General features: G+C 44.6%; 4 non-coding genes across 4 annotated transcripts; 2 read left to right on the top strand and 2 right to left on the bottom strand.

Moving 5' to 3' along the window:
• The first annotated feature begins 3345 nt into the window (after positions 1-3345).
• Positions 3346-3459, top strand: LOC140285814 (U5 spliceosomal RNA). The gene has a single exon (XR_011910762.1). It is a non-coding gene; the product is annotated as a U5 spliceosomal RNA (small nuclear RNA).
• A 308-nt stretch (positions 3460-3767) lies between these two features.
• On the top strand, positions 3768-3951 carry LOC140285788 (U2 spliceosomal RNA). Its single transcript, XR_011910740.1, has one exon. It is a non-coding gene; the product is annotated as a U2 spliceosomal RNA (small nuclear RNA).
• A 5115-nt stretch (positions 3952-9066) lies between these two features.
• On the bottom strand, positions 9067-9251 carry LOC140285792 (U2 spliceosomal RNA). The gene has a single exon (XR_011910743.1). It is a non-coding gene; the product is annotated as a U2 spliceosomal RNA (small nuclear RNA).
• Positions 9252-9559: 308 nt separating this feature from the next.
• On the bottom strand, positions 9560-9673 carry LOC140285813 (U5 spliceosomal RNA). Its single transcript, XR_011910761.1, has one exon. It is a non-coding gene; the product is annotated as a U5 spliceosomal RNA (small nuclear RNA).
• Between the last annotated feature and the right edge of the window lie 5162 nt (positions 9674-14835).

Genomic DNA, 14835 nt, shown 5'->3' with positions numbered 1-14835 from the left:
CTTCTTGCAGCTGAACACCTCCGCTCCAGCTGTTGATGGTGTATAGTCGGGCTTTTGAGCCTTTTCTTCCCAGATTTTTACAAAATATGGATGGACATTCAGACCTTGTTTCAGCCGAAAACCTCCTCTCCCTCTTTTGATCATACATTGTCGGGCATTCACACCTTTTCTTACCCGCTTTTTACAATTCATGGTCGGACTTTCACACCTTTTAGTAGCGGAACAACTCTGCTCCCGCTATTGATTGTGTACAATAGGGTATTTTAACCTTTTCTTACCTGCTTTTTGCCAATTATGGTTGGACATTCACACCTTCTTACAGCGGAACACCTCCGCTCCCTCCTTTGATGGTGTATGTTCGGGCATTCGAACCTTTTCTGACCCGCTTTTTACAAACTATGGTCAGACATTCAAACCTTCTTGTAGCCGAACACATCCACTCCTGCTTTTGATGATGGGTATTCAAACCTACTTGTTGCCCGCTTTTCATTAATTATGGGTGTACATACACACCTTGTCGCAGCCAAACACCTCCGCTCCCTGTTAGGATCATGTATGGTTGGGCATTCGTACCTTTTCTTACCCATTTTGCAGTAATTATGGGTGGACATTCACACCTTCTTGCATTTGAACACCTCCTCTCCCGCTTATGATCATGTGCGGTTTGATATTCGAAAATTCTCTTCCATGTTTTCTAGCAATTATTGATGGACATTCAGACCTTCTTGCAGCTGAACACCTCCGCTCCAGCTGTTGATGGTGTATAGTCGGGCTTTTGAGCCTTTTCTTCCCAGATTTTTACAAAATATGGATGGACATTCAGACCTTGTTTCAGCCGAAAACCTCCTCTCCCTCTTTTGATCATACATTGTCGGGCATTCACACCTTTTCTTACCCGCTTTTTACAAACCATGGTCGGACTTTCACACCTTTTAGTAGCGGAACAACTCTGCTCCCGCTATTGATTGTGTACAATCGGGTATTTTAACCTTTTCTTACCTGCTTTTTGCCAACTATGGTCGGACATTCACACCTTCTTACAGCGGAACACCTCCGCTCCCTCCTTTGATGGTGTATGTTCGGGCATTCGAACCTTTTCTTACCCGCTTTTTACAAACTATGGTCAGACAGTCACACCTTCTTGCAGCCGAACACTTCCGCTCTACCTTTTAGTGTTCTATGGGGTATTCACACCTTTTTTTTCACCACATTTTATAGATTATGGTTGTAAATTCTCACCCACTCGTATCCGAAGACCTCTCCTCCTGCTTTGGTTAATATATAGTCGGGCATTCGAACCTTTTCTTACCCGCTTTTTACAAATTATGGTCGAACATTCACACCTACTTGCAGCCGAACACCTCCGCTCCCGCTTTTGATGGTGTATAGTCGGGCTTTCGAGCCTTTTCTTCCCCGGTTTTTACAAATTATGGTTGGACATTCAGACCTTGCAGCCGAAAACCTCCGCTCCCTCTTTTGATCATACATTGTCAGGCATTCGCACCTACTTGCAGCCGAATACTTCCGCTCCACCTTTTAGTGATGTATGGTTGGCATTTGCACCTTTTCTTACCCTTTCTTACCCTACTGATTGCTTAAGATGAAGTTGTTTTTTCTCAAACTACAACATTTTTTTAATTGTTGAAACTTGATTTGAAGTGGATAAATAAGGAGGACAAACAGTTTTAAGTCAGGCTGATAGAAGGAATTAATTTTATAGCAAAATCTGTATTTCGTCATATGTCGAGAGATGCTTATTGCTGAAGAAGTTCTTTCTCATTCTACAAAGTTTGTTGGTTATTGTTGAAACTTCATCAGAAGTGAAGAAATAAATGAATGCCTATCAACAAATGTGGGATCTAAACTCTAGTGCTTCCTCTAAAATAATTTCCTTTCTCAATTCAGAAATGTGTGTGTGTAAGTCACAACACCCGTGACACCAAAACGACTTTCTTTTCTCTCTTTTCTCTACACTCTGCACTGTGAGCACACACACCAAATCAGAAAGGCTTTTTTCTCTCTTTTCTACATTATGGACTGTGGGGACACAAAACCGCTCTCTCTTTTTTTTTTGATTGTGTGCCAGGGCGTTGTCTCACGTATTAGATTATGCTTACGATACGAATGGGTTTATCAGTCACATCAGAATCCATACATACTGATCCTCCCGTAATAAAATGGTCGGATCTTATCAAACACACTTTGTTTCTTGTGACAATCAAGTCAGCGAAACAGCGTATACACGTCAAGACACTGAATCAAGTTTGCCACAAGAACTCATAAGTTTGGCAGTATTGCTCTGCCGTCAGCAATCATACACCCATTTTATTTTCGTGAGACATGTGCAGGCACCTGTTCATCTACTGTTCTATCACTATGAATTAGTTTATCTATTATCAATAAGGATACTTCTACAACTACTATCAAAGTATGTCCAGACTTCTTATGTTGTCAGTTGCTATATATGAATAAGTGGGTAGCTACTGACAAGCATTAAGCATGTCACACAGCCCAAACATATAACATTTCAGGACACACCACACAGTTAACAACCACAGTGAAGTGTCAAAGCCCAAACATGTAACATTCAACAGGACACTTACACAACACATTCAAATCAAACAGTCAGACAACATACAAGAACATATACCCCAGCCGGCATTGCTCCCTGCCTATTTTCCTACAGCTCACTATGTGTGCGCACACCTTTATTCACAAACTCTTCAACTTATACTCTTTTACCAAAGCTGCTACAGCTCGATTGGCCGAATACCCTTAGATCCTATTTCGGTGAATTTGACATCTGCCTTACATGTAACAGATTAGCGGTTTAGCAGTTTTAATTTAGTTTGAGTGAAGGAATTCATTTTATAGCAAAATCCGAAATCGTGAAGAACTCATGAAAGGAAGCTTATTCTCGGATTCCTGAAACTTTAGATTTGCTCTTTCTTTTTCTGCAAAGTACAACGTTGTTTTTTTTTTGTTTAAATCTTTCTAGACATGGTAAATATGAAGGACAAAGCAGTTTTAACATAGTTTGAGTGAAGGAATTCATTTTATAGATAAAATCCCAAGAGTCTGCTGAGAAAAGAGAGTGAATGCGAAGTAGACTTTAACACGGCTCTGGGAGCGAGCCGAGTGTGGGCTAACCGGGAGAATTGCTTGAAAGAAACGCGACACCGAATGAGAGGTCAGAACAAAGCCTCAATACGGTGTTCCCGTGGTGTTTTTGTTGCTGCCTTGTCGATTGCACAGGGGCAAGCGTTTCAACCAAGCAACGCTCACCATGGGGAAGGTGGCTATGGCAACTAGCCTGATGCCCTGCTCCCGCAGTGACGGATAATCGTACTCTGGTTTCTCTTCATAACATACAAGTCTTTCGCCTTTTACTAAAGACTTTCGTGGAGAGCAGCACTAATGAGTTGTTTCTATTTTTGGCAGGCTTTACCTTTGCGGGTGAAGCCCTTTCTGTCTGTGCAAAAGAAATCTTGTTACTGTGCAGAGTGACTTCTCTGAGTAGAGTCGCCTTACTTGTTGCGATTGTGCCGATGTTCGAAGCTGGAGTGCAAAGTTGTTGCTTGAATGGTGCTTGCTGGAGCATGCGGGAGTGCAAAGTTATACCATTTAAAAGGGCTGAAGAGTGCTCAGTGCAGCGGGTGGGCGGAGGTGCAACGTGACACTCTGGCCACCTATGGCCATAAAAAGAACACTGCTACAAGTGCGCATTGTGCCAGCAAGGGCCCTCGGACCTGAAACAGTGGACAGTTATCGCTTCTCGGCCTTTTGGCTAAGATCAAGTGTAGTATCTGTTCTTATCAGTTTAATATGTCCTCTATACGAGGACTACATATTAAATGGATTTTTAAGAATAGGAGTTGAAAAAGAAGCTTGCTCCGTTCACTCCAAGCATTGACCCAGTACTGCAGTGCCGCTGGGAACGGTGCGCTCTTCTCTGCTCTTGTGAAAAAGCAAACAGCGGTGCAGGATGCAAGTTTCAGGGAGCCCAAGATGAAACTTTCTTTTAATCTGCTGAGAAAAGAGAGTGAATGCGAAGTAGACTTTAACACAGCTCTGGGAGCGAGCCGAGTGTGGGCTAACCGGGAGAATTGCTTGAAAGAAACGCGACACCGAATGAGTGGTCAGAACAAAGCCTCAATACGGTGTTCCCGTGGTGTTTGTGGCTGCCTTGTCTTTTGCACAGAGTAAAAGACAAGGCAGCCATCGAATAGGGCCCGATTGTTCCTACTTGGTCAGCCGAGGAGCAAGTGGGGGGAGCAAGCGTCTCAACCAAGCAAATCTCACCAAGTAGGAACAATCGGGCCCTATTCGATGGCTGCAACACCTGAAAGAGATATTGATGCGAGACCCGATCAAAAGCTTTTTCAAAGTCTAAATTTAAGATGACAAGCCGGGTGTTTCTGTCTCTAGCGTAATCAATGATGTCTCGAATCAGTACGAGGCTGTCGGTGAGTTGTCTCTCTGAGATGGCACAAGCCTGGTCTGGGTGAATTACCTCCTCTAAAACAGAGGACATCCGTGTCGTTAAAACCTTGCTAAAAAGTTTACAGTCAAAGTTTAAAAGTGTGATGGGCCTCCAATTCTTTAGGTCAGTAGACTTTAACACAGCTCTGGGAGCGAGCCGAGTGCGGGCTAACCGGGAGAATTGCTTGAAAGAAACGCCATACCAAATGAGCGGTCAGAACAAAGCCTCAATACGGTGTTCCCGTTGTGTTTTTGTTGCTGCCGCTGTTTTTTTTTTCACAAGAGCGCACCTGTTGAGGGGGGGCCTGGGGGGGCCTGGGTGATGGTGGGTCTCAGGCCCGGGCTGCTGCGACTGGTGTGACCGGGTGGTTTGTTTGTTTGTTTTTTGTTGTTGTTTGTTTGTTTTTTGTAGAGGTCCTCCGGAGTGGGGTTGGGTTGAGTGGGGTGGGGCGGGATGGGTACCTTCTGGGGGTACAGTAGCTCCCAGAATATGGTCGCTGCAGGCCCCTGGCCTGGTGGACATCAGGCCCTCCTGTCCTGTGTTGGCTCCCTGGTAGCGGGGATGCCTATTGCAGCCAGTCCCTGGCTGCCCCCAGTGTATATCCCCATACCCCTCTCCCTTCTGGCTCCTGTACACAGCACACACTCACACATGAAGGGTTTTGGGGGCGTGTGTGTTCGGTGGGGTGTAGTGGACTCTGCAGTAGTTGCCCTCTGCAGTTCCCACCCCTGTTTTAATTACACCTTAGACATTACTACTTATCAAACACACTCACACACACACATTAGGTCTTGGGGGGTGGTTACACTGAGTGGCATCTGGTGGGCGGGGCTCTTTGGGTATGTAGGCTGCCCAGAGGGCCACGCTCCCAGTTCTACAAATTTGGCTGCCCCTCAATTTTAATTGCTCACTATTAGAAAATATTGAAGAGCCAGAAGGGTGAGGGGAGGGGTCTTCTTCGCACACCCCTGCTTCCTGGTTGCTGCTCGGGGCGGGAGGGGCCAGGAGGATTAATTAATTGTTCTGCTGGTTTGGGGTCTGTGGTGGCTGGGGGGCTGCTGGCCCCCTGGTGTGCCCGCTGCACTACACCCCAGCGGAGTCGAGGGAGGGAGGACGTGTAGATGTATGGGACATGAAAGTGTGTGTGGTAATGATTGGGCCTGGATCTTGGACTTGCTGTCGCCTGGCCTGCCTGTGCTTCTCCCGATGGGGGGGGGCGGCGTGGCCTCTCTCCGCTGCTCGCGACTTCACCCACCTGTGGGCACGTCTTGACTCCCAGGGCACTTGGCCAGGGGTGCTGGGGCAGGCACTGACCCACTGTGTGGCTGTCTGGGGCGCTTGGCCCTCCTGGGTATTGGGTGGGGCCTCTGCCGGGGGGTTTGGGGGCGCTCGGGCTCCTGGGGCCCGGATCCAGTGCACGGCCCATGTCTGGGCGGCTGGGGCCTGGCGACGTCGGTGGGCTGTTGCCCCTGGCTCCCGGAGGGCCTCTGCCCTATGCTTATGGGGGCTCTTTCCGGGGGCTTCCTCTGCAGACTTCTGGGTGGATGCCTGGTTGCCCCTGCGGTGGGCTTCCTGGGTTCTGTGCTCTGTGGGGGAACCTTTTCTTAACTGCTTTTTTACAAACTTTGGTCGGACGTTCACACCTTCTTGCAGCCGAACACCTACACTTCCGGTTTTGATAGTGTATATTCGGGCATACGAACCTTTTCTTACCCGCTTTTTACAAACCATGGTCGGACTTTCACACCTTCTCTTAGCTGAACAACTCCGCTCCCTCTTTTGATTGTGTACAGTCGGGTATTTTAACCTTTTCTTACCCGCTTTTTACCAACTATGATCGGACATTCACACCGTCTTACAGCGGAACACCTCCGCTCCCTCTTTTGATGGTGTATGTTCGGGCATTCGAACCTTTTCTTACCCGCTTTTTACAAACCAGGGTCGGACTTTCACACCTTTTAGTAGCCGAACAACTCCGCTCCCGCTATTGATTGTGTACAGTCGGGTATTTTAACCTTTTCTTACCCGCTTTTTACCAACTATGGTCGGACATTCACACCGTCTTACAGCGGAACACCTCCTCTCCCGCTTATGATCATGTACGGTTTGATATTCGAAAATTTACTTTCTTGTTTTAAAGCAATTATTGATGGACATTCAAACCTTCTTTTTGATGGTGTATAGTCGGGCTTTCGAGCCTTTTCTTCCCGGTTTTTACAAACCATGGTCGGACTTTCACACCTTCTTGTAGCCGAACAACTCCACTCCTGCTATTGATTGTGTACAGTCGGGTATTTTAACCTTTTCTTACCCGCTTTTTACCAACTATGGTCGGACATTCACACCGTCTTACAGCGGAACACCTCCGCTCCCGCTTTTGATGGTGTATAGTCGGGCATTCGAACCTTTTCTTACCCGCTTTTTACAAACTATGGTGGGACATTCAAACCTTCTTGTATCCGAAAACCTCCGCTCTCTCTTTTGATCATACATTAACGGACATTCGCACCTTTTCTTACCCGCTTTTTACAAACCATGGTCGGACTTTCACACCTTCTTGTAGCCGAACACATCCGCTCCCGCTATTGATTGTGTACAGTCGGGTATTTTAACCTTTTCTTACCCGCCTTTTACCAACTATGGTCGGACATTCACACCTTCGTACAGCGGAACACCTCCGCTCCCTCTTTTGATGGTGTATGTTCGGGTATTCAAACCTTTTCTTACCCGCTTTTTCCAAACTATGGTCGGCTATTCACAGCTTCCTCTCCACCATACTTGTATGGTTGGATATTCACACCCACTTGCATCCGAAGACCTCTGCCCCAAATTTTTTTGATAATTAGTCGGACATTCGCACCTTACCCGATTTTGGCAAACTATGGCCTTCTTGCAGCCAAACACCTCTGATCTCGCATTTGATGATGTAAGGTTTGGCATTCAGACCTTGCTTCACCTGCTTTTCACCAAATATAGTCGGACATTCACACCTTCTTGCAGCCGAACACTTCCGCTCCACCTTTTAGTGTTCTATCACACCTTTTTTTCACCGCATTTTATACATTATGGTCGGAAATTTTCAACCACTCTCATCCGAAGACCTCTCCTCCCGCTTTTGTTAATATATTTGAACTTTAGTTCCGCTCCCTGTTTTGATCATATATGGTCTGGCAATACTACCTTTTCTTACCCGTTTGTGAGTAATTATGGCTGGACATTCACACCTACTTGCAGCCGAACACAACCCCTCTCGCTTTTGATGATGTATGGACCGGCATTTTTACCTTTTCTAACACATTTTTCAGCAATTATGGTCGGAGATTCACACCTACTCACAGCCGAACAACTCCGCTCCCGCATTTGATGATGTATAGTCGGGCATTCTCACCCTTTCTCATCAGCTTTTTGCAAATTATGATCTGACATTCACACCTACTTGCAGTCGAAAAGCTCTGCTCCCGCTTTTGATTATGTTTGGTTGGATATTCGAACTTTTTCTTAACTGCTTTTTACATATTTTGGTTGGACGTTCACACCTTCTTGTAGCCGAACACTTCCACTCCTGCTTTTGATAATGTATGGTTGGGCATTCACACCTTTTTTTTGCCCATTTTTCAGGAATTATGGGTGGACATTCACACCTTGCAGCTGAACACCTCCTATCCCACTTATGATCATGTGCGGTTTGATTTTCGAAAAGTTTCTTTCATGTTTTCTAGCAATTATTGATGGACATTTAGACCTTCTTGCAGCTGAACACCACCTCTCCCGATTTTGATTATGTATGGACCGGCATTTTTACCTTTTCTAACACATTTCTAAATTGAGAAAGGAAATTATTTTAGAGGAATCACTAGAGTTTAGATCCCACATTTGTTGATAGGCATTCATTTATTTCTTCACTTCTGATAAAAATGATAAGACTGACCTAAAGAATTGGAGGCCCATCACACTTTTAAACTTTGACTGTAAACTTTTTAGCAAGGTTTTAACGACACGGATGTCCTCTGTTTTAGAGGAGGTAATTCACCCAGACCAGGCTTGTGCCATCTCAGAGAGACAACTCACCGACAGCCTCGTACTGATTCGAGACATCATTGATTACGCTAGAGACAGAAACACCCGGCTTGTCATCTTAAATTTAGACTTTGAAAAAGCTTTTGATCGGGTCTCGCATCAATATCTCTTTCAGGTGTTGCAGCCATCGAATAGGGCCCGATTGTTCCTACTTGGTGAGATTTGCTTGGTTGAGACGCTTGCTCCCCCCACTTGCTCCTCGGCTGACCAAGTAGGAACAATCGGGCCCTATTCGATGGCTGCCTTGTCTTTTACTCTGTGCAAAAGACAAGGCAGCCACAAACACCACGGGAACACCGTATTGAGGCTTTGTTCTGACCACTCATTCGGTGTCGCGTTTCTTTCAAGCAATTCTCCCGGTTAGCCCACACTCGGCTCGCTCCCAGAGCTGTGTTAAAGTCTACTTCGCATTCACTCTCTTTTCTCAGCAGATTAAAAGAAAGTTTCATCTTGGGCTCCCTGAAACTTCCATCCTGCACCGCTGTTTGCTTTTTCACAAGAGCAGAGAAGAGCGCACCGTTCCCAGCGGCACTGCAGTACTGGGTCGATGCTTGGAGTGAACGGAGCAAAGCTTCTTTTTCAACTCCTATTCTTAAAAATCCATTTAATATGTAGTCCTCGTATAGAGGACATATTAAACTGATAAGAACAGATACTACACTTGATCTTAGCCAAAAGGCCGAGAAGCGATAACTGTCCACTGTTTGAGGTCCGAGGGCCCTTGCTGGCACAATGCGCACTTGTAGCAGTGTTCTTTTTATGGCCATAGGTGGCCAGAGTGTCACGTTGCACCTCCGCCCACCCGCTGCACTGAGCACTCTTCAGCCCTTTTAAATGGTATAACTTTGCACTCCCGCATGCTCCAGCAAGCACCATTCAAGCAACAACTTTGCACTCCAGCTTCGAACATCGGCACAATCGCAACAAGTAAGGCGACTCTACTCAGAGAAGTCACTCTGCACAGTAACAAGATTTCTTTTGCACAGACAGAAAGGGCTTCACCCGCAAAGGTAAAGCCTGCCAAAAATAGAAACAACTCATTAGTGCTGCTCTCCACGAAAGTCTTTAGTAAAAGGCGAAAGACTTGTATGTTATGAAGAGAAACCAGAGTACGATTATCCGTCACTGCGGAAGCAGGGCATCAGGCTAGTTGCCATAGCCACCTTCCCGATGGTGAGCGTTGCTTGGTTGAAACGCTTGCCCCTGTGCAATCGACAAGGCAGCAACAAAAACACCACGGGAACACCGTATTGAGGCTTTGTTCTGACCGCTCATTCGGTGTCGCGTTTCTTTCAAGCAATTCTCCCGGTTAGCCCACACTCGGCTCGCTCCCAGAGCCGTGTTAAAGTCTACTTCGCATTCACTCTCTTTTCTCAGCAGACTCTTGGGATTTTATCTATAAAATGAATTCCTTCACTCAAACTATGTTAAAACTGCTTTGTCCTTCATATTTACCATGTCTAGAAAGATTTAAACAAAAAAAAACAACGTTGTACTTTGCAGTAAAAGAAAGAGCAAATCTAAAGTTTCAGGAATCCGAGAATAAGCTTACTTTCATGAGTTCTTCACGATTTCGGATTTTGCTATAAAATGAATTCCTTCACTCAAACTAAATTAAAACTGCTAAACCGCTAATCTGTTACATGTAAGGCAGATGTCAAATTCACCGAAATAGGATCTAAGGGTATTCGGCCAATCGAGCTGTAGCAGCTTTGGTAAAAGAGTATAAGTTGAAGAGTTTGTGAATAAAGGTGTGCGCACACATAGTGAGCTGTAGGAAAATAGGCAGGGAGCAATGCCGGCTGGGGTATATGTTCTTGTATGTTGTCTGACTGTTTGATTTGAATGTGTTGTGTAAGTGTCCTGTTGAATGTTACATGTTTGGGCTTTGACACTTCAATGTGGTTGTTAACTGTGTGGTGTGTCCTGAAATGTTATATGTTTGGGCTGTGTGACATGCTTAATGCTTGTCAGTAGCTACCCACTTATTCATATATAGCAACTGACAACATAAGAAGTCTGGACATACTTTGATAGTAGTTGTAGAAGTATCCTTATTGATAATAGATAAACTAATTCATAGTGATAGAACAGTAGATGAACAGGTGCCTGCACATGTCTCACGAAAATAAAATGGGTGTATGATTGCTGACGGCAGAGCAATACTGCCAAACTTATGAGTTCTTGTGGCAAACTTGATTCAGTGTCTTGACGTGTATACGCTGTTTCGCTGACTTGATTGTCACAAGAAACAAAGTGTGTTTGATAAGATCCGACCATTTTATTACGGGAGTATCAGTATGTATGGATTCTGATGTGACTGATAAACCCATTCGTATCGTAAGCATAATCTAATACGTGAGACAACGCCCTGGCACACAATCAAAAAAAAAAAGAGAGAGCGGTTTTGTGTCCCCACAGTCCATAATGTAGAAAAGAGAGAAAAAAGCCTTTCTGATTTGGTGTGTGTGCTCACAGTGCAGAGTGTAGAGAAAAGAGAGAAAAGAAAGCCGTTTTGGTGTCACGGGTGTTGTGACTTACACACACACATTTCTGAATTGAGAAAGGAAATTATTTTAGAGGAAGCACTAGAGTTTAGATCCCACATTTGTTGATAGGCATTCATTTATTTCTTCACTTCTGATGAAGTTTCAACAATAAACAACAAACTTTGTATTATGAGAAAGAACCAGACTCATTCTTCAGGAATCCGAAAATAAGCTCTATTTTACGAGTTATGCACGAATTCGGATTCTCCTATAAAACGAATTCCTTAACTCTAACCAAGTTAAGACTGCTTTGTCCTTCATATTTATTCATGTCTAATCAAGTTTCAACGATAAACAACGTTGTACTTTGTAGAATGAGAAAGAACTTCTTCAGCAATAAGCATCTCTCGACATATGACGAAATACAGATTTTGCTATAAAATTAATTCCTTCTATCAGCCTGACTTAAAACTGTTTGTCCTCCTTATTTATCCACTTCAAATCAAGTTTCAACAATTAAAAAAATGTTGTAGTTTGAGAAAAAACAACTTAATCTTAAGCAATCAGTAGGGTAAGAAAGGGTAAGAAAAGGTGCAAATGCCAACCATACATCACTAAAAGGTGGAGCGGAAGTATTCGGCTGCAAGTAGGTGCGAATGCCTGACAATGTATGATCAAAAGAGGGAGCGGAGGTTTTCGGCTGCAAGGTCTGAATGTCCAACCATAATTTGTAAAAATCGGGGAAGAAAAGGCTCGAAAGCCCGACTATACACCATCAAAAGCGGGATCGGAGGTGTTCGGCTGCAAGAAGGTGTGAATGTCTGACCATAGTTTGTAAAAAGCGGGTAAGAAAAGGTTCGAATGCCGGAACATACACCATCAAAGGAGGGAGCGGAGGTGTTCCGCTGTAAGAAGGTGTGAATGTCCGACCATAGTTGGCAAAAAGCAGGTAAGAAAAGGTTAAAATACCCGATTGTACACAATCAATAGCGGGAGCAGAGTTGTTCCACTACTAAAAGGTGTGAAAGTCCGACCATGGTTTGTAAAAAGCGGGTAAGAAAAGGTGCGAATGCCCGACAATGTATGATCAAAAGAGGGAGCGGAGGTTTTCGGCTGAAACAACGTCTGAATGTCCATCCATATTTTGTAAAAATCTGGGAAGAAAAGGCTCGAAAGCCTGACTATACACCATCAACAGCTGGAGCGGAGGTGTTCAGCTGCAAGAAGGTCTGAATGTCCATCAATAATTGCTAGAAAACATGGAAGAGAATTTTCGAATATCAAACCGCACATGATCATAAGCGGGAGAGGAGGTGTTCAAATGCAAGAAGGTGTGAATGTCCACCCATAATTACTGCAAAATGGGTAAGAAAAGGTACGAATGCCCAACCATACATGATCCTCACAGGGAGCGGAGGTGTTTGGCTGCGACAAGGTGTGTATGTCCACCCATAATTAATGAAAAGCGGGCAACAAGTAGGTTTGAATACCCATCATCAAAAGCAGGAGTGGATGTGTTCGGCTACAAGAAGGTTTGAATGTCTGACCATAGTTTGTAAAAAGCGGGTAAGAAAAGGTTCTAATGCCCGAACATACACCATCAAAGGAGGGAGCGGAGGTGTTCCGCTGTAAGAAGGTGTGAATGTCCAACCATAATTGGCAAAAGGCAGGTAAGAAAAGGTTAAAATACCCTATTGTACACAATCAGTAGCGGGAGCAGAGTTGTTCCGCTACTAAAAGGTGTGAAAGTCCGACCCTGGTTTGTAAAAAGCGGGTTAGAAAAGGTTCGAATGCCCGAACATACACCATCAAAAGAGGGAGCGGAGGTGTTCCACTGTAAGAAGGTGTGAATGTCTGACCATAGTTGGTAAAAAGCGGGTAAGAAAAGGTGAAAATACCGACTGTACACAATCAATAGCGGGAGCGGAGTTGTTCGGCTACTAAAAGGTGTGAAAGTCCGACCCTGGTTTGTAAAAAGCGGGTAAGAGAAGGTGCGAATGCCCGACAATGTATGATCAAAAGAGGGAGCGGAGGTTTTCAGCTGCAAGAAGGTCTGAATGTCCAACAATAATTTTGTAAAAACCGGGGAAGAAAAGGCTCGAAAGCCCGACTATACATCATCAAAAGCGGGAGCGGAGGTGTTCAGCTGCAAGAAGGTCTGAATGTCCATCAATAATTGCTAGAAAACATGAAAGAAAATTTTCGAATATCAAACCACACATCATCATAAGCGGGAGAGGAGGTGTTCAGCTGCAAGAAGGTGTGAATGTCCGACCATAGTTTGTAAAAAATGGGTAAGAAAAGGTGCGAATGCTCAACCATACATCATCAAAAGCAGGAGTGGATGTGTTCGGCTAAAAGAAGGTATGAATGTCCGACCATAGTTCGTAAAATGCGGGTAAGAAAAGGTTCGAATGCCCGAACATACACCTTCAAAAGAGGGAGCGGAGTTGTTCGGCTACAAGAAGGTGTGAAAGTCCGACCATGGTTTGTAAAAAGCGGGTAAGAAAAGGTTCGAATGCCCGAATATATACCATCAAAAGCGGAAGCTGAGGTGTTCGGCTGCAAGAAGGTGTGAACGTCCGACCAAAGTTTGTAAAAAGCAGTGAAGAAAAGTTTCGAATATCCAACCAAACATAATCAAAAGCGGGAGCAGAGCTGTTCGACTGCAAGTAGGTGTGAATGTCAGATCATAATTTGCAAAAAGCTGATGAGAAAGGGTGAGAATGCCCGACTATACACCATCAAATGCGGGAGCGGAAGTGTTCGGCTGTGAGTAGGTTATCAAACCATAATTGCTGAAGAATGTGTTAGAAAAGACTAGAATCCTTGACCATACATCATCAAAAGTGGGAAAAGTGGTGTTCGGCTGCAAGTAGGAGTGAATGTCCAGCCATAATTACTCACAAACCGGTAAGAAAAGGTAGTATTGCCAGACCATACATTATCAAAACAGGGAGCGGAGGTGGTTCAGCTGCAAGGTGTGAATGTCTGACTAAAGTTTATAAAAAGCGGGTAAGACAAGGTGCGAATGCCTGACAATGTATGATCAAATGAGGGAGCGGAGGTTTTCGGCTGCAAGGTCTGAATGTACAACCATAATTTGTAAAAACCGGGGAAGAAAAGGCTCGAAAGCCCGACTATACACCATCAAAAGCGGGAGCGGAGGTGTTCGGCTGCAAGTAGGTGTGAATGTTTGACCATAATTTGTAAAAAGCGGGTAAGAAAAGGTTTGAAACCCGACTATATATTAACAAAAGCAGGAGGAGAGGTCTTCGGATAAGAGTGGGTGAGAATTTCCAACCATAATCAATAAAATAAGGTGAAAAAAAAGGTGTGAATACCCCATAGAACACTAAAAGGTGGAGCAGAAGTGTTCGGCTGCAAGAAGGTGTGACTGTTCGACTATATTTGGTGAAAAGCAGGTGAAGCAAGGTCTGAATGCCCAACCTTACATCATCAAAAACGAGATCAGAGGTGTTTGGCTGAAAGAAGGCCATAGTTTGCCAAAAGCGGGTAAGCTGCGAATGACCGACTAAATATCAACAAAAGTGGGGGCGGAGGTCTTCGGATGCAAGTGGGTGTGAATATCCCACCATACAAGTATGGTGGAGAGGAAGCTGTGAATGGCCGACCATAGTAAAAAGCGGGTGAGAAAAGGTGCGAATGTCCAATCATACATGATCAAAACAGGAAGCGGAGGTGTTTGGCTGCGACAAGGTGTGTATGTCCACCCATAATTAATGAAAAGCGGGCAACAAGTAGGTTTGAATACCCATCATCAAA

The sequence above is a fragment of the Leuresthes tenuis genome, unplaced genomic scaffold, assembly GCF_036924035.1.
Source record: "Leuresthes tenuis unplaced genomic scaffold, fLeuTen1.0.hap1 SCAF_57, whole genome shotgun sequence".
Classification (NCBI taxonomy): Eukaryota; Metazoa; Chordata; class Actinopteri; order Atheriniformes; family Atherinopsidae; genus Leuresthes; species Leuresthes tenuis.
This window is presented reverse-complemented; position numbering and strand designations above follow the sequence as displayed.